The sequence below is a fragment of the Pinus tabuliformis genome, chromosome 2_2 (assembly GCF_031772625.1).
Source record: "Pinus tabuliformis cultivar Carrire ecotype Pingquan chromosome 2_2, CPIR1, whole genome shotgun sequence".
In the NCBI taxonomy this organism is placed as follows: domain Eukaryota; kingdom Viridiplantae; phylum Streptophyta; class Pinopsida; order Pinales; family Pinaceae; genus Pinus; species Pinus tabuliformis.
The window spans coordinates 136,084,292-136,104,335 of record NC_142300.1 but is presented as its reverse complement, the minus strand read 5'-3'; the positions used below and the strand labels follow the sequence as shown (position 1 = coordinate 136,104,335).

General features: G+C 42.6%; 1 non-coding gene and 2 pseudogenes across 1 annotated transcript; all 3 read right to left on the bottom strand.

Moving 5' to 3' along the window:
* Positions 1–6,074: 6,074 nt before the first annotated feature.
* LOC149191684 (25S ribosomal RNA) lies at positions 6,075–7,938 on the bottom strand (annotated as a pseudogene).
* Positions 7,939–8,207: 269 nt separating this feature from the next.
* On the bottom strand, positions 8,208–8,361 carry LOC149191683 (5.8S ribosomal RNA). The gene has a single exon (XR_016255343.1). It is a non-coding gene; the product is annotated as a 5.8S ribosomal RNA (ribosomal RNA).
* Positions 8,362–10,978: 2,617 nt separating this feature from the next.
* LOC149191682 (18S ribosomal RNA) lies at positions 10,979–12,218 on the bottom strand (annotated as a pseudogene).
* Between the last annotated feature and the right edge of the window lie 7,826 nt (positions 12,219–20,044).

Below are 20,044 nucleotides of genomic sequence, written 5' to 3'. Positions count from 1 at the left end.
CCCATGTTCCGGATTTCTCAAATTCGTCTTCATTTGCTCAGAATCTCAACCGTAAAACTGTCACTCCTTAAACCAGCGAATTTCTGAGTTGGCAGATTTAAAAATCAAATCTTCAATCTGGAAGTTACCTTGGAGGCTAAAAATGGTGAATAATGTTATAACCAACTTATTAGAACTATCATTGGTAAAATAATGCATAATCATCAATTTATTAGAAATAAAGGAGAATAAATAATATAAGAGCATAAATCATCATAAAATGGATTTATATAATAAATTATAATAAATGACATGATGAAGAATGGTATAAATGGGTGGAATAAACGTTCACAAGTGACAATAATAATGGCATATTACCAACCCAACAGCCCCTAGCATAATGACGCAAATCGAGGTACATGCCCCCCAAGCTTCATTGCAATCAACGAGGTGGATGGAATGAAGGTTCACATTCAAGATCTTGGAAAGACTCGACTTTGGATTCTACGAGATCTTAATCAAAGACTCGATTTGGAAAAGGAGGAGTTGTTTCATTTTTTAATGAGGTTGACACAGTGAAAGAACTATCCTCATAACCCTTGTTTCATTTTTTAACGAGCTTGACACAAGATTAGGAACTATGCTCATACCCTGTTCATGGACCACATGAGAACATGGCTCCCAAGAGGTCTTCACGGGATGGAAGAAATGCACTCTGGGAGGAATACATGTCATGATGCACCAATGACAGATTGGGTTCCAATGCCCCCAGTACATGATGTACGAGACCATCTGCATGATCATCAGCAGAGGTGGAGACAGGACGAGTAGCCACATAATTGTCCTATGGAAAAGAAGGCACTACTTGCGAGCAAGAACCGAGAGGAGATGACAGTTGCATAGGAGGCACCGAGGGATTGAAGAATGATAATTAATCGATGGTCACCATTCTTCCATCGTGTGGAAAAAAACCACACAAAAAAGTGAAGAGACAAGGGCCTCCATGGCATACACATAGTCATGGCCAAGGAGAAGACTGAAATCTAAAGCACCTTGGACAACCATCACATCGATACAAACGGTTTTGCCCTCCAAAGTAACAGGAAACTTTGGGAGGATCCATAAAGGTTGACCGGTTCCTCCGTCAAACGCCAACAGATTCTGTGTGACTGACACAAGCTATGGGGAGCCCAAAGCTTGCCAAGTAGTGGAAGGCATAAGACTGACAGATGCACCCTCATCCAAGACAGTGCCAGGTACTACCTTATCACAGGCATGTACTGTAATCTGGAAGGGCACATAGTATGGAAGGCAGAAAGTAGTCAAGTGCCTCCAGTTGAAGGAAACGACCAAACTACTTAGTGGGGGAATCGTATGATTTCCCCCTTGCTCTACGGGAACCGAAGAAGGACTCTCATGATCAACGGGGATAGGAGGGTCATTCTCGAACTCTCAAGAATCTGATGGGACGAGAAGAACATGAGCATGACACTCTTTTGAAACAGAGTGATCAACAGGTGGTGAACCTAAGTTGATACTCTCCCCGACCAATGGTTGGTCTCGAACATGCTTAGCACAACAAGACTAGGAAGGAGGAGGACATACAAGAGAAGAATCTAAGTCAATCTCTTTGTAAATCAGGAGAGTGTTTGAAGAGAGCCTTTGATAACCAACGGGAAGTTGGGGTGAAGAAGCTATAAGACTTTCCAAAACGGTGGAAGCTTTATCCATGAGCGGACAAAGGTGAAGGGGATGGTTGCCTTCACATAGCCTACAGGGGAATCGAATCTTCCCTTTATTCTTACCATTTCCAGTTGATAGGGTAGCATCACCATGAGCTTCAGAGGACGATGAGGGATGAGTCGGATCCTAAGACCATACTTCTAAGATCCTAGGAATACCAGTACAATCACGAAGAAGATGGTCACCCTTGCACAATTTACAAGGAAAGTTAACCCTCCACGGAGGAGCAAAAGGTGGTCCGACCTGAGACGTACTCAGAGAAATAGTAGCACAGGTAGCTTTGCATTTATCAGACTTCTTCTTCTTCTTCGCCTTCTTCTTCTTCTTCTTAGTCTCCTGGTTACTAGATGTGAAACTTTCACCAGGCGAAGGAGGAGAGGAGGAGGAAGAGACATGGGAAGAAGTCGTAGGCTCAACCTTGGAATCAACATGTCGTGGTTTGGATGAAGGGGATGGTGGAATAGGATTCATGACACTTAGGACCACCGAGGTGGAAAACAACCATATGGGCAAACTGATGGTTAACCCAGGCAAAGACAAGGTTGCCATATATGGAGCACTGACATTTCCAAATGAAGGAAACAAACCAGGACTTCCATTTGGGGGAAAAACTTGGTTGGTAGACTCGGGGAACGTCACCATTGGGAACGAGAAAGAAACCTACTCAAGCTAATGCAAACAAGATCTAACAGGGTAAATGTGAACATGGCCGAATAAATTTTAAGACACAGGAACAAAACTTGACCTTTTCATCTTTAAAGAGTCGAGAAAAGGACAAAATATGGCTCTAGTCGCCTTCGAATATTTAGTGAGCCTAAAGTAACAAGTGCTCAGATGGTCCTTTTCTTTTAGGGAGTCCAAAAATGAACGAAAGTGACTGCTCTAGAGAACTAGGCAAAAGGTTTACCAGACAAATCCGTAAAACTGCATATACACCTTGGCAGTCATGAAAACCAAGGACTTTCCGTATGGCAGTCAATCTTCTCGAATGCTGTGTTCGGTGCATTACAGCTTGTAAGGTGGTAGACATGGCTTCCTATGGATAAAGGATGATAACCTAGTGGGTTCTCCCAACATATACTCGACGGTACATAGGAGCACAATTCCGTGCTAGACCACTATTGAGTCAAAAAAGGAGGAATCACCCAACCTTGAGTGGAAACAAAAGTGACTAGGTTTAACGATGTTGGAGAACGTCTCTAGCCTAGACCTCTAAATGTGTGCATTATGTTCCAATGCATTGTTAGATTTATTCAGTTCATTTTAGAGTTGATCTTGGATTAAGTTTCAGTTTTTTAGGCCTTACCATATGTATATAACAAATCCTAGGATGGAGCTAGAATGAATGAAATATCCCTTTTTTTTTCGATGAAGACCTACTTACAGAAAGGTAGAGAGTTCATTCCAAAACTAAGACAAGCGAATGCAAACACTAAGAAACACAATGCATCAATACACTAATCTCACGATGCATCGATACTACTAATGAAAGATTTAAAATTTTCTTTCCAATTTCTCAAACATGAAAATTCGTAATGCAAATGTACTTTCACTTTCGTATGCTAAATGAATGCAAACTTTTAATTTTTATTTTTTTTGTGAATTTAAAGAGACAAACAAGCAAATGTGAACTGATCAATCCAAACAATTGTGATCTATGCTTGGTAGAGAAGAAATTTAATCAACATAAAAAATTGGTTCAATGATCGACACTAAAAATCAACTAGAAACAAGTAGTGAAAAAGCCTCAAGCAAATCAATAAGAGGGTTGTCAATGAACCTTGAACAAACAAGTAACCCAAGTAAATGGTTTCTCGACGAAACTTCTAAAGGGCTAGGTCACATGGTCCAAAAAACACAAGACTCACTCAATGAAATCAAAAAGACAGTACCCTAACCAAAAGCATTTAAAACAAGCTAATGAGAGACAAGAAACAACAGGGGATAAGCAAGATTGATGAATTCAGGAGGTAAAGTTATAAAAACAAATTTTCAGGAATCATCGCAAGTTGTACACTGACAACTAGAGATGTCATCGCAAGTTTAGATACCATCGCCTGTGATGGACAAACAACTAGAGATGTCAGCGCAAATTTTACACAGACAACCCGAGATGATCACAGAAAAACACATATTTTCCACGATGATGCGATTTCAAGAGTCGTCGTGGGAATTAAGCTAGCAACCCAATATCATCACGGGTAAAAAGCTACAAAGTGGTGATGACATCGTGACTGTTAGGCTTTTTTCCATGATGATGCAAAAAAAATGACAAATGAACAAAAACTCCCGAACCAAAACCAGTCAACCCTTCAATCAAATAGAGGTATTTCCCAGATCAACCCAAGAAACTCAAAAGACTGATAATTAATCCCCAAACTTCAAAAGAGGCCAAATCAAAAACTAAAACAATAGAAAGCAAGAAAAGAACAAAGGCCACAACTCCTCCCCAGTGGAGTCGCCAATTTTTGATGCAGGAAAGTGTTCCCTCTGCGGACAGAGGCAACCCCTCTAGCCCTAGAGTGGGTCTAGTCACAAACAAGGACAAATCAACAATAGTTTTCCTTAAACAGTCATGGTTGGAGGCCTACCTCAACCGGTGGTCGATGGAGTTCCGTTGTGCTGCTCCAGCTTTCGCTTCCTAATGAGTAATCAACCTGAAACAATGCAAAGGAAATACAACAAAGCACGTAACCAGAACAACAATGATCTATTTACTCACAAAGTCAAGAAGTCATGAGCTATCTAGTACATTACATACAAGACATAGGAAAACATCATTGATTGCATTAATAATGAAATAAGAGTAAGCTTACAACCAAAGTCTTAACGTCACAAGCCTTCTCAGAAGGGTCCAGCCAGCATGTTCCTCAAGCATTCCTTCTTTGAAGATGGATCTCCCAATACACAAGTCTCTCTCATTCACAAGTTTTACATAAGATTAAGGGCACTTCACAACCTTCCTCAAGATATCAACAATCCCACACTTGTCACACTCACACCAGCTATCTAGCAAACTCACAAACACTAACATCACTACCAGTAACCCATTCCAAAAACTAAGAACTCCAAAACTAGTAGCACATAGCAATGGTGAGAGTTTAAATAGGAGAAGGAGTCTCCATGAAAGGTGGGAGGATGGCTTATCTCCAAGGAAGGTAGCACAAATGACGGAATAGCCATGCCAGAGAAAGGAGGGTGACATAAACTAGGCCACAACCAGGTCTAGAGTCATATGGAAGGCCGACTATTGGAACAAATATGGCCAATCTGGATCATCACAGGCACATAACTGGTCTGTCGCACTGAAATCGCTATTGAATAATGGAGATAGTCAGGTCATCACGGAAGATTACAAGCTACAATTGCACTAGCACATAAAATTGGACCATCGTGGGAATCACATGTACTTCCATGATGGCAGCGCTTCTAGACTATTTTGGAGCTCCCTTCAGAACGTTTATTTAGCCAACAGACGCGATGAGGCAAAAACCTTTGGAAAAATGGGTCATTTGGCAACATCAGAGAGCATTTGTCTAACATGAGCATGTATGACTTGGACACATGACACAGTAGGAAGACTGGAGTGAAGACAATGACAAATTACTGTGTAACACTCCCCACCTAAGAATGTCTTCCACCCAGATCGACCTGCCAAAACGTGCCTTAAGGCCAAAAACATGGGCAATGCCCCATCTCCACCCCACAGAATAAGTAAAATAATGTTAAAATTAGTGGTAATTCACTTGCACTGAAAATGGCTCCCACTTATTCTACACCTGTCAAGTTATATCACAAAGTCAGACTAGAGTCAAGCTCAGCAGGGTCTTCTTTCCCCACTGATTCTACCAAGCCTATTCCCTTGGTTGTGGTTTCACTAGATAATAGATAGGGATAGTGGGAATCTTGTTAATCAATTCATGCGTGTCACTAATTTGATGACGAGGCATTTTGCTACATTAAGAGAGTCATAGTTACTCCCATCGTTTACCTGCTCTTGGTTGAATTTCTTCACTTTGACATTTAGAGCACTGGGAAGAAATCACATTGCGTCAGCATCTGTAGGGGCCATCACAATTTTTTGTTTTAATTAAACAGTCAGATTCCCCTTGTCCATACTAGTTCTAAGTCCACTGTTCAACACTTAGGGATAATCCCATGGTAGGGGGCATTCTACACCCGTAGCCCAATTGGCATGCAACTACCCACCCTCGCCATGAGAGTAGCTTGGGCATACTGCTGACAACCCATAAGTTGAGGACGTAGACCCCTAGGCCTAGCCCTTAGAGCCAATCCTTTTCCTGAAGTTACTGATCCATTTTGCCGACTTCCCTTTCCTAAATTGTTCTATTGTTCAGAGATTGTTCACCTTGGAGACTTGAAGCGGTTATGAGTACAACTGGGCATGAACGATACTTGGTCCTCTAGATTTTCAAGGGCCACCAAGGGCGCACCGACACTGCAAGACATGCAGTGCTCTTCTAGCTGTTGGACCTTATCTCCAGGTGAACCGATTCCAGGGTGGGAAAGCTGTTAAAAAGAAAAGATAACTCTTCCCGGGGCCCTCGATGACATCTCTGGATTTCCTAACATTGCTGCCCTCTGCCATGTCCTGATTTAGGAATATTAACCCAACTCCCTTTCGATGCTCGTGTAGAGTGCACCCTTGATACAAGGCTTCCCCATCTCTTAGGATCAACTAACCCATGTCCACGTGTTGTTCACATGGAACCTTCCCCACTTCAGTCTTCAAAGTTCTCATTTGAGTATTTGCTACTACCACCAAGATCTCCACTGGGGGTCGATCCACCTAAGCTCACACTCGAGGTTTCTCAATGACCCCCACGTCCTCCTACTCATCGGAGCCAAGCGATTGCTCCGACGGTCGAGTATAGATTGCGTGTTTCAGGACCATCCATTTTCAATGCTAGTTGATTCGGTAGGTGGGTTGTTACACACTCCTTAGTTGATTTCGACTTCCATGACCACCAGCCTGCTGTCTTAATCAACCAACACCCTTTGTGGGATCTAGGTTAGCATGAAATTCAACACCGTAACTTGACTTTCGGTTCATCCTGCATCGCCAGTTCTGTTTACCAAAAATGGCTCACTTGGAGTTCTCGATTCCACAATGTAGCTCAATGGAGTAGCTGCACCCTCTTACCTATTTAAAGTTTGAGAATAGGTCAAGGGCGTTACGCCACCGATGCCTATAATAATTTTCTTTACTCGATAAAACTCACGCATGAGCTCTAGCTATCCTGAGGGAAACTTCGGAGTCAACCTGCTACTAGATGGTTCAATTAGTCTTTAGCCCCTATACCCAAGTTAGACGAACAATTTGCACGTCAGTATCACTACGAGCCTCCACCATAGTTTCCTTTGGCTTTGCCCTGCTCAGGCATAGTTCATGATATTTCATGTCCCAATAGGTGTGCTTGCACTTGAACCCTTTGCATAAGCTCAAGTTTGGGCGATAATGGACTCCCCCAGAGAGGGAATCTCGCCTGTTAGCTTCCTTATACCTGGCAGGTTTTCAAACCCACCGACTTGCACACATGTTAGACTCCTTGGTCCATGTTTCAAGACGGGTCGAATGGAAAGCCCGCCAGCCAACACCACGAGCACGAAAGTGCACATGGACCACCACAAGGGAACACGCTTCATTCCTCGACCACCGAAATGGAAAACCGATAGGAAATAATCCACCTGCACTTGTGACGATGTAGCAACCCGTATTGGTTTGCACCTCAAGTCGAGCGGCGGACCAGCTTGAGTTGTTCCACATCCGACCGAGACGCATCGACAACCTCCATCTACTTCCATCTTAGCAATTTCAAGCACTCTTTAAATCTCTTTTCAAAGTCCTTTTCATCTTTCCCTCGTTGTACTTGTTCGTTATCAGTCTCTCACCCATATTTAGCCTTGGATGGAATTTACCACCCAATTAGGGCTGCATTCCCAAACTACTTGACTCACCGACAATGCCTCGTGATGTGGTAGGGTCCCAACCTAATGGGGATGTCACCCTCTCAGGCGCCCCCTTCTAAGGGACTTGGCCCAGGTTCACCACTGAGGAAACTTCTACAGACTATAATTCAAGCGATGCTGCCGCCCGATTTTCATGCTGGGCTCTTCCTAGTTCACTCGCCGCTACTACGGGAATCGTTGTAAGTTTATTTTCCTCTGCTTAATTATATTCTTAAACTTAATGGGTGTTCTCACTTGAGTTGAGGTCGTAAAGTTGGAGCTAAATATGCCCTACCCAATGGGAGGACAAGAGAGAGCAAAGCAAGTTCGAGCGATGCCACAGAAAACCTACATCAGCTAACGCTGACTGCCCATCCAAGGGGACAAGATCATCACTTGCCAACACACGCCATGAAACATCACTTGAGGTATTTAGCCAACCACACCACATTGGGCACGGAAAACCAGCTTCGCTTCTCCCTAACATATTGCACGGAGCGCGTTTGAATGGGATGTGATGCCCAGACAGACGTGCCTTCCACCGAGATCTCTGGTGCAAATTGTGTTAAAAAACTCAATGATCCACGAGATTCTGCAATTCACACTAAGTATCAAATTTCGCTACATTCTTCATTGTAACAAGAGCCAAGATATCCGTTGCCAAGAGTCATTTCCATGTATTACCAAAAAATCCGCCACAATAATGAATAGGGGCACCCCCACAACAAATGTAAGGCTAAGGGCCAAAACGAGGAATGGAAGAAAAATGCATGAAAGAAAGGGAAACAAAGGTGTCTAGCCCCGTCACAGGAGGAGGATCAAACATAGAACAATCTCTCGAGCCCCACGCCCTTGCAAAAAGAGGGAAATGGATGGAACAGCAATCAAGAAGGACTAGGGTGGCCACCTCGGGAGCTCGCACTACTTTTAATCCTTCATGAACACTAGTCCACAAAAATTCCCCCTTTTCTCCATAAAGCTAGGGACCAAAAGGAAGAAGGGAAGAAAACAAGGTGAAAGAAATAGATATCAAATGTGGCTACCAACTCACAAGGGGAGGCTCAAACAAAGCACAAGCCTCCCAAGCCCCGTACCTTCACAAAAAGGGGGGATTGAAGGGGATGGTGATTAAGAAGGAATAGGGTGGCCACCACCAGAGCTCGCACTTGTTTCATCCTTCCTAAACACCAATCCACAACAATCCCACATTTTCTCTGTAAAGCTAGGGGCCAAAATGATGAAGCGAAGAAAACAGCATGAAAGAAACGGATATCAATCGTGGCTACCATCTCACAAGGGGAGGCTTCAAATAGAGAACAAGCTTTTCCAACCCCGTGCCTTAGCAAAAAGGGGGAACTGTAGGGACCAATGATCGAGAAGGACTAGGGTGGCCACCCTAGTACTTGCACTACATTTCGTCCTTCCCGAACACCTGTCCACAACAATCCCACCTTTTCTCCGTAAATTTAGGGGCCAAAAGGAAGAAGGGAAGAAAACAACATGAAAGAAAGAGAGATATCAAACCTGTCTACCAGCTCACAAGGGGAGGCTCAAATAGAGAATAAGCTTCCCCAACCCCGTGCCTTTTCAAAAACAGGGGAAACTACAAGGGATGATGATCGAGAAGGACTAGGGTAGCTACCCTTGGAACTCACACTGTTTTTCGTCCTTCCTGAACACCAATCCACAACAATACCCCCTTTTCTCCATAAAGCTAGGGGCCAAAAGCAAGAAGGGAAGAAAACAACATGAAAGAAATAGATATCAAATGTGGCTACCAGCTTAGAATGGGAGGCTCAAATAGAGAACAAGCTTACCAAACCCCGTGCCTTCGCAAAAAGTGGGGAACTGTAGGGGATGGTGATCAAGAAGGACTATGGTGGCAACCCCGGGAACTCACACTACTTTTTATCCTTCCCGAACACCAACCCATAGCAATCCCCCTTCTTCTCCATAAAGCTAGGGGAAAAAGGAAGAAGGGAAGAAAACAACACCAAAGAAACAAAGATCCCAAGAAAAGAGAGAAGCTCAACAACACGCCGAGTAGATGTTCGCTAACCGAAAATAAACCAAACAAGGCACCCAATCAAAAAGCATCCCACCTCTTCACACCCTCCCACATACATTACGGAACAACACCCTTTATAGCTTACAACATAACAAACAACACTCAAACAGCCAAGCAAATAAATCACAACCTATACTTGACCACTAGAAAAGATAAGGGCCGCGATGAGACCAATGTCTTGAGCATGTTATTGAGAGTTAAACAACCCCCTAACCCAGCACAAGGCTTCAAACAACAAATAGACTATTAATAACAAACCCACCCCACTATTGCACCCCTCCATGTACAAAACACCAAACAACCTTTCCAACGAGAACGTCAATGGGGGTTAAGAATCAAACTCCAAAGAGGAGTTGTCACAGGACAACAATCAATGCTGGAGAAATCCACGGGCCACAAATACATCGATGGTGCAAGGCCACTAAAGAGAGGGATGTCCGCAAAGCGCACACCAGGAAACAAAGAAATGACCAAGTCCCACAAAAAGTGCACAATCCAAAGGGAGGAACAAAGACACAACCCGCTACTTCTTTTTTCCTTAGAAGGGGAGTGGCTCATGAGAGGATGAGGAATTCCCTCGACAGTAAAGGCACGAGACAAGATTGCGAACCTCATGCCCATTGGAGGGGAAAATTGTGATCTCGATGGAGCTCAGACCAAGGGAGGGGTTTTTCGTTACCTGGACACCCAACCCTTCTGTGAGGGCATATCAAGGAAGGTTTGAGCTACCAAGCTCACGCACAACCACTCCCTCAACCCAACCACTAGTGAAAAATATCACCCAAGCAACACATCAACCACCGCTAGCTTTTCGAGAGAACCAACTATGGAAGCCCACACCCTTGGCCCATGCCTTCCAACAAACAAAAGACCGAGCACCACTGCTACGAATGAGTCTAAATTTATCCATCGTATTTCCCAAGCACCTCAATTGTAGCAACCATGCCCAGCTGAACAGATAATCGGAAGGGCTCCCAAGAAACAAGCTTCCGAACCCCCTACAAAAACATTGTGGGGGAAAGAAAAGGAAAGGATGGGTTGGAAAAGCACAAGCATGGCATGCAAGCACAGACATGAAAAAACAAGCGTTACCTCAAGACAAGCAACCAACTGTGTTCCTGCCAAACACCAAACCCGATCCCTTAGAGACACACCACACAGTCCCACATTGCAATCGAAACCCAACCAACCCAAACCAAAAAAGAAAACCCCTGCTATCAATGATCCTACCACAAGTTCACCTACGATAACCTTGTTACGACTTCTCCTTCCTCTAAATGATAAGGTTCAATGAACTTATCACAATGTAGATGGCAGCGAACCACCAATGTCGATGCAATTTGAACACTTCACCAGATCATTCAATTGGTAGGAGTGACAAGCGGTGTGTACAAAGGGCAGGGATGTATTCAACATGAGTTGATGACACACGCTTACTAGGAATTCCTCATTGAAGACCAATAATTGCAATGGTCTATCCCCATCACGATGCAATTTGAGAATATTTCCCGATCCTCTCGAACTAGGAATAAAAACTCATTGGCTGCATCAGTGTAGCATGCATGCACTCGAGAACATCTAAGGGCATCAAAAACCTATTATTGCCTCAAACTTCCATGGCCTAGATAGCCATAGTCCCTCTAAGAAGCTGGCCATGAAGGGGAACCTCCATGTAGCTAGTTAGCAGGCTGAGGTCTCATTTGTTATCGAAATTAACTAGACAAATCGCTCCACCAACAAAGAATGGCCATGCACCAACACCCATAGAATCAAGAACAAGCTCTCAATCTGTCAATCCTTACTATGTCTGGACCTGGTAGGTTTCCCCGTGTTGAGTGAAATTAAGCTGCAGGCTCCGCTCCTGGTGGTGACCTTCTGTCAATTCCCTTAAGTTTCTGCCTTGCGACCATAATCCCCATGAAACCCAAACAATTTGATTTCTTAGAAGGTGCTGCCAGAGTTTTTAGAGCAAGATCCATCGATCCCTGGTTGGCATTGTTTATGTTGAGACTAGGACAATATCTGATCTTCTTCGAGCCCCCAAATTTCATTCTTGATTAATGAAAACATCCTTGGAAAATTCTTTCGCAGTGGTCCATCTTTCATAAATCCAAGAATTTCACCTCTGACAATGAAATATGAATGCCCTCGACAGTCCCTATTAATAATTACTCTTGTGATGCAGGAAAGTGTTCCCTCTGCAGACAGAGGCAACCACTCTAGCCCTAGAGTGGGTCTAGTCATATCAAGGACAAAACAACAATTAATTCCCTTAAATAGTAATCATTGGAGGCATACCTCAAACCGATGGTTGATGAAGTTCTATTGCGCTGCTCCAGCTTCCGTTTCCTTCTCCTTAATGAGAGATCAACCTGAAACACCACAAAAAAACAACAGAGCACATAGCCGAGAAACAACAATGATCTGTTTACTCATAAAGTCAAGAAATCATGAGATATCAAGTAAATTGCATACAAGATATAAGAAATCATAATTGATTCTATTAATAATAAATCAAGATCAAAGCTTACAACCAAGTCTTGGTGTTGCAAGCCTTCTCAAAGGGTCCAACCAGTGTGTTTCTTCAAGAATTCACTCTCAAAGATGGGTCTCCCAAATAGCAATATATCTCTCTCTCTTATCACAAGCTTTAACACAAGGTTAAGGGCACTCCACACTTTCTTTCAAACTATATAGCAATCCCACATGTGTCACACTCACACCAAAACTATCTACCAAACTCAAAAGTAGTAGCAGCACTGTACAACCAAAAGAACTAGTAGATGATAGAAATGGTGAGTGATTTTATAGGAGAATTAGTCTCCATGAAATGAGGGAGAGGGAGCTTATCCTCAGGGCAAGCAGCACAAAAGATAGAACTACCATGCCAGAGGGAGAAGGGTGACCCAAACTTACCCAACAACTAGGTCTAGAGACATCCAGAAGGTCGACTGTTGGAATGAATTCGCCCAATCTAGATCATCGTTGGTCGTCAACTAAGCTTTAGCGCTGGCATCGCTAGGAAGTAATGCATGCAGATCGACCATTGATAAAGATAGATAATAGCCTCGTGCCAGGGCTTGAAATCTGTCCGTCATGGGAAATAGGTATACTCCTGCGACATGGTCATGACAGGACTATTTATGACAAGGGTCCATCGCGTATATTAAGTGTATTCTCGCGACGAGGCTGAAAACTTAGGAAAAGAGGGTCAATTGGAAACATAAGAGAGAATTTGTTTAATATGAGCATGTTTTATTAGACACATGACACAGTAGAAGGACTGGGGTGAAGGCAGTGACAAAATACTGTGTAACAGATGCTCCCTAAAGTATGAAGCCCGAGAGAGTGGGAGGGGTGAAATGATTTATGAAACTGTCTGAATTGGAACACCACTTGGAAGAACCTGCAGGCGCAAGTACAATTGATATCTCTGATAGTGAAATACATGTAGTCTAGGCATGGGCATAACCATCCAAAAGACATACAATCTTGGCCTGTGGCATGGACACAGCCACCCAGTTGATAAGAGCATATATAATAACAAAGGTATGGTCATAGCCATCCATCAAAGAGTCCTATATGTAATCACGAACCAATCCACATAGCCTAAACATGTGTAATGTTAGTCTGGGGTCTTGAAACCCAACCGATCATAGTACAAATTCTAGCATGCAAACAGATGTGCTGAAGTCGAGCATGATAGAAAGCCGCTTGATTACCGGTTAATGATGAAAACCGTTAACAAGCACGAGAGAAACCACCAATAATGCCAATGGATCTCAAGGTATTTTCTAGTACAATCCACGAAGTGTGAAGAATGAGCTAAATTTGAACACTTGTGGAATCACCCAATCGATGACCAATGATGAATGTCGATCGTCAGGCACGAAGAACTTGCCATTGAGGCATGCAAGCTCCAAGGTACCAAAGGGGATCTCTGGACCAATCTCTTGGATAATGAGCTGATGTCGACAAGAGACAAACTATCGCAGGAGGGCCATAATGTTTCCCCATCAATGACACAAGATAAGGGACAAGTGGTAGATGGTGAAACAAAGTATCAGAGGAGGAGGTAAGGGTGTGAACTGCAGAAAGATTATACTCTTGAACATATTGGTGACACGACTCTAGAGGGTGGCAGCATTCAGGTACCAAGGGATCGGAGGCTTAATGGAGACAACATGGATCAGATGGAATGAGGCTAAATGGCAACCCAAAACCTCGGAAGGCCAAATGACGATGTATGGATATCCCAACCCAATAAGAAGCAAAAGTGTCGATGTTCCAATGATAACTTCCAAATTTTCCCCCACCATTACTGGCGAGTACCCCAATTATTTTTGGAAACAAGCTTGAAGGGGATAGCATATGCTTGTAATATAAGTTCGACCTTTGGTCAAATCCAACTTAGTAATAGTTTAACGAGCCCTAGGGAGGAGAAGCTCGAGTCTCATTATGGTGACGAGTCCAATGTCGTCAGGGTTTAACGAGCCCGACATAGGTAAAACTCAGAGTCTTTTGCATGTTTGGAGAGTTTGAAAAAGACACAGAAAAGAAAACTCTGGGGGGGTCCTTTTTCATAGATTTGTGTCCCTCGAGCCCAAAAAAGTAGAAAATAATACGCGAGACAACCAGTTGATCATTATGATCAAGGAGTACTTTTCATCATTAGTGACCTCAATCTGAAAGAGTAGAAAGTGATCGAAGACATGCCATTTCGTAACCAATATTGAACCTGAAATGACAAAATTCCAACAATATTTTCGTGTTTATACGGTCGGAAAAGAGCTCAAAGTAGACTGCCTTTTTATTCTGTTTAATGAGTCAAAAGGGAAAACTCGACAATCTTTTTGTCTTTAAATGGTCGAAAAAGTGCTAAAAGTAGACCTCCATTTTTATTCTCTTTAACGAGTCAAAAAGGGAAAAATACTTGGCAATATTTTCATCTTTTACAAGTCACAAAAGAGCTTAAAGGAGACTCATCTTGGAGGAACGAGTGGTATAAAGGGTAGCAACTGGTTCCAGCAATGGTGGAATTGCTAAAAACATGTAATGGTCAAGAGGCTGGCTAATAAAACCACTCATCGCTGCGGTTCCTTAGGAAAGGAAAAAACAACCAAGTGAAAGCATATGATTGGCCAAAGAGATGGTGGCGATGGAATGAAACAACCAAGGCTCATTTAGTAGAATTTAGCAGACAAAAACAACAATCACAAGATGTAAATTGGGTATGGGTTCATTTTTACACAAGCTTGAACCATGGAGAACTCTGCTTGGATTCGGTTTCATGTTTACACAAGCTTGAAATGAAAACCTATGCTTGTTATAAATTCGCATGCCCCCAGCATAATGACATAATTAGAGGTACATGCCCACAAGCTTCATTGCATTCAACGAGGTGGATGGAATGAAGGTTCACTTTCGAGATCTTAGAAAGACTCGACTTGGATTTTATGAGATCTTAAGAAAAGACTCGATGGAAAGGGATTTGTTTCATTTTTTAATGAGGTTGACAGAGTAAAAGAACTATCCTCATAACCCTTGTTTCATTTGTTAACGAGGTTGAAATAAGATCAAGAACTTTCCTCAAGACTCTTTGTTTCATTTTGTAATGAGCTTGACACAAGACAAGGAACTATGCTCCAGGATCCTTGTTTCATTTTTTAACGAGGTTGACACAAGATTAAACTATCCTCAGGCCCTTGCTTCATTTTTTAATGAGGTTGACACAAGAACAAACTATCCTTGGGACTCCTTGTTTCATTTGTTGACCTGGTTGACATAAGAAAAGAACTCTCCTCAGATCCTATTCATGGGTCATACGCAAACATGACTCCCAAGAGACCTTCACTAGATAGAAGAATCATGCTCTGGGAGAAACACATGTCATTAGACACCAATGACAGATTAGGTTCCAATGCCCCCAGTACATGATGTACGAAACCATCTGCATGATCATCAACAGAGGCGAGACGGAACAAGTAGCCACATAATTGAATTATGGCAAGGAAGGTACTGCTTGCGGATGAGAACCAAGAGGGGATGAAATCTGTGTGGAGGCACCAGGGGACTAAAGAATGATAATTTATCTATGGTCACCATTCTTGCATCATGTGGAAAAAAAACCACACGGAAAAGTGAAGAGACGAGGGCCCCCATGGCATAAACATAGTCAAGGCCAAGGAGGAGACTGAAATCTAAAGCACCTTGGACAACCATTATTTATATATAGATGGTTTTCCCCCCTAAAGTAACAAGAAGCTTCAGGAGGATCCCTAAAGGTTGACTGGTTCCTTCGTCAAACGCCAACAGATTTTGCATGACCGACACAAGCTGTGGGGAACCCAAAGCTTGCCAAGTAGTGAAAGGCATGAGGCTACACTGTTATAGACATTTTTGGGCACTACAACCCCAATCATGAAATGTCCATAAACCAAGGGCTCCTAAGTCCCTAAAAGTGTTGTTCTAAACCCTAAAGGAACAAGGTCAACTGATTACAGCTTCTCCCAGAAGTTCTCCATGAAAAACTGCTCAGAACTGGTCAAAACAGGATCATTTCAGCTGCTCCATAGGCAAAGTGCGTTGCATCTCACCTAAATACACTGTGTGGGTGCGTTGCATTTCAAAAAGCCCTTCTATGGGGTGCAATGGGTGAGAAGTGACAAATGGCAGTGTCATTCCGTGAGGTGGAGAGGCATGGAATCTTCCAGAAACTTCTCCTGTGACACTTGCCTCTCTGAATTCGACCAAGGATGAGTAAGGGATCACCAATCTCCAAGTGGGAGCAAGAAATATCAGAGGGAAGACACTAATCAAATCATAAGTTGACTCATCTCCCTTACAAATATCTATATATGGATCCCTCATCCCAGAGATCCAGGGGCTGGAATTTTGCATATTGTAAGGAATTGCTGTTGGTTTCTTGAGACAACATCAGATTGTTGGGTGATCTAAGCTTTGTATGAGGTGAAGAGGGGCTTCCTTGCTGAGAGGATGATGCTGGGTCAGAAAAACTGGTTGTAACTCCCCTTGCTCTTTCTTGATTATCAATAAAAGCTATTCAAGTTTTCCTCCATACTCTTGTGTCATTCATGTTTGCTACATTTGTATGGTCAATTTACATCTGATCCTAGATTTTTTATGATTATAGATCCATGTTCTTGTATAGTGCTATGCTACTGTGATCTTACAAGTACTTTGTGAAGCTGGGCGTGCAAGGGAACAAGTAGCGAAAGACTATCAAGAGAGAGAGGAATCGAACTAGGAGATTAGCGCAAGACAGAGGTTGGTCTTCTTTGTTCTTCTCTCATCTATACTTCATAAAGGAAAAATGAAAGTAGCTTTACTTTGTTTGTTTCTAAGGTAGCTATCACACCTTAGTGGGATAAGCAGTTATGTGTAGACACTTTTCCCTGTAACAAAATGGCGACTCCGCTGGGGACGAATTAGTTTGTTTGTTTATCTTCCTTGTTGTCTATTTTATAAACTTACAGACGGAGCCTGAAGTCGAGCCAGGTAGCTTTCGAACTGCATTTGCTATGCAAATGCAAAGTAGATAAATGCTGCTTCAGTCAATCTCTGGGATTTGTTTATAAATTAAACAACTGATTTACAAACTCTCTGATTGCCCTTGTGATAGCGCTTACATCCTCTTTAGATCTACCCCTGATTGTTGCATTACTGATTACCATTTGCTCGGCCAAAACCCATGAACTGGACTGCAAACTGTGACCCGAAATCCAAGCCAAGTCTTGTCTCTGGCCCATCGTAGGTACTGTTTAGTGAATCTGAAATTCAGCGCACTTCCTGAGTGTAGTAGGTGCGCTGCATTTCAAATTCCCTGTGTTACAGGTGCACTGATCAGACTAGGCATTGTCCAGTTTTGGTTCCAGTGATTCATTCTTTCAAGTTCTATTCATGAATTTTGTTGCCTGTGATCAGTATATCTCTGTTTGAAACCCCTTTTCCTTGCTGTTATTCCATCTCCTTTGTACGAAAGAATTGTAAATGTTTTTTGTGTATTCGTTGAGTCATTTTCAGTTCTCCTTTGCAAAAGTAACGTAATCGTACTGTCGTCCTTTGATTTGAAAGCGTCGCAAGTGTCATTTTCAGTCATAGGAAATAGTTTGCTTGCTGTAGATAGTCGATTATCCTGTTACTATTGTATTTGGTCTGAATTTGTAATTTTTCTAGTGTCGAAAGCAAGTATTCATTTCTAAATCGTAAAATGTTGTGATTGCCTCCATTTTTGATTTCGAAAATAAACTTGTTGATAATTGTTGCTTGAAAAGTATTTCAGATTTGTGCATTAGCTTTCTTTTCTCCATTCACATACTAAGAAAGCCGAAAACAAATACATGCATGTGCATTTGCATTTAGACTGTTTGATTGGTTTGGTTTAGGAAAGTGCATTTAGAGTGTGCTCTTTTCTCTTTGTGAAAGAATATTGTCTCTCTTTCCTTAGTAGCTAGGATTTTCATTGCACAAAGAAGATAAAAGACTGTTTATCATCTTAGATTGCATTTTAGGAATTACACATCTACATCTCGTGGTGAACCTGAAAGGAAAACTTCATAAAAAAGATCAACTATAAAATAAATTCAATGAATCTAACAATGCTTTGGAACCTAACACACAACATTTAGAAGTCTAGGCTAGAGACGTATTCCAGTGTTGTAAAGCCTGGTAACTGTTGTTCTCACTGATGGTTGGGTGATTCCTCCACTTTGAGACGATAAGTGCTAGTACGGACTTGTGCTCCCACGTACCGTCGAGTATATTTTGGGAGACCAAAATAGGTTTAATCCTTTATCCATAGGAAGCCATTTCTGCTGCCCTATCGATCGCAATGCACTGAACACAACATTCGGGAAGATTGACTGCCGTACCGTAAAAAGTATTCTGCAGTTTTGCGATTGGTTTGGTAATCCCTCTACCTAGATTTCCAGAGCAGTCCCTTTCGTTCCTTTTCAGACTCCTTAACGGAAAAGGTCCATCTGAGAACTTTTCACTTTAGGCTCATTAAAAATCGAAGGCATCTAGAGTCATCTTTTGTTTTTTCTCGACTCTTAAAAACTAAAAAAACAAGTTGTGTCAAAGCGTCTAAAATTCATCTAATTCGGAAACATACTTCCCCTTTATTTTTAGTTGATCGAGTAATCCACAATTGTGGAAGAATGTCAATTGAAACGCCGTCGTTCGCGGAGGCTTACGAGTCAACCATCTTTGTCTCCGGAATCGAAGCTAGTACGGACAAAGCGAACTCGTTTAACCGGTTCCAAATCTCCTGTTAAAGTTAAAACAAGTGTTCAATCAACATCAGAGATTCCGGTTACTCCAAACATTTCTGGTATCCCTGCCTTTACAAAAGAAGTTCAGTGGCCACAGAAGGACAGTGGTACTGATCCTAGTCTGAGGGTAAACACTTGTGTCACTGAACCCATTCCATCTAAAACCAGTTCGGAGAGTGTTGCCCCCCAAACATCTGTCGCTGCAGATTCCATACCTTCTTCAGCACCAGAAATATTCTACGGACCTGACGGTCTACCCCTTCCACCTGGTCTGATTGCTATAGAAGAGATTGTGGAAGATCCTCCATCTAGTACTCCATCGCAATTTGGAGTCGAGATCACTCTGTATCCTTCTTCATCAGAAGTTAGTCTACTACCAGCGGAAGCTCCTGTAGAAATGCTAGGTAATCTTTTGGATAGACTAGAAATGTCTCAACAACCGTCAACATCTAGGACTGTGTCGTCCAACATAGCGACGACAAAACTCCCTGCTATCACTCCAACAATGTTCGCCGGTATACCATCTATCCCAACTAGCTTTCAATCGCTAGAAGGAGCCCACTCAGGGGCCATTTCGACGGTATGGTCTGTTCCTGTTTGTTCATCTGGAATAATATCCGGAAACTCTTATGTTGAGTCTCAACAAATTGATCCATTTGGAGGTCAATTTGGGCAGTCCGGCCCTCAAGGGCAAACCATTCCCTTAAGTACCGGATTACCACCGTATGGGGGGCAGTATGCCCTTTCATTATCCCCTCCGGGAGGAAAACCATACGGGAGTTCACAACAAAATTCGGGTTATGCTGGAATTACTTCAAGCGGTTGGGTACCGATACTACCTCAACAACCAAGAGTTGCATATTCGATGCAATAATGCTTACCTATGTCAAGTATACCAACTACGCCAGCTATTGTGATGGTGTCGCAAGTTCAAGCGCTGCTTGTTGTATGCCAACCTTAGGTTTCTCAGGTTGTAATGCAACAGCCCCTT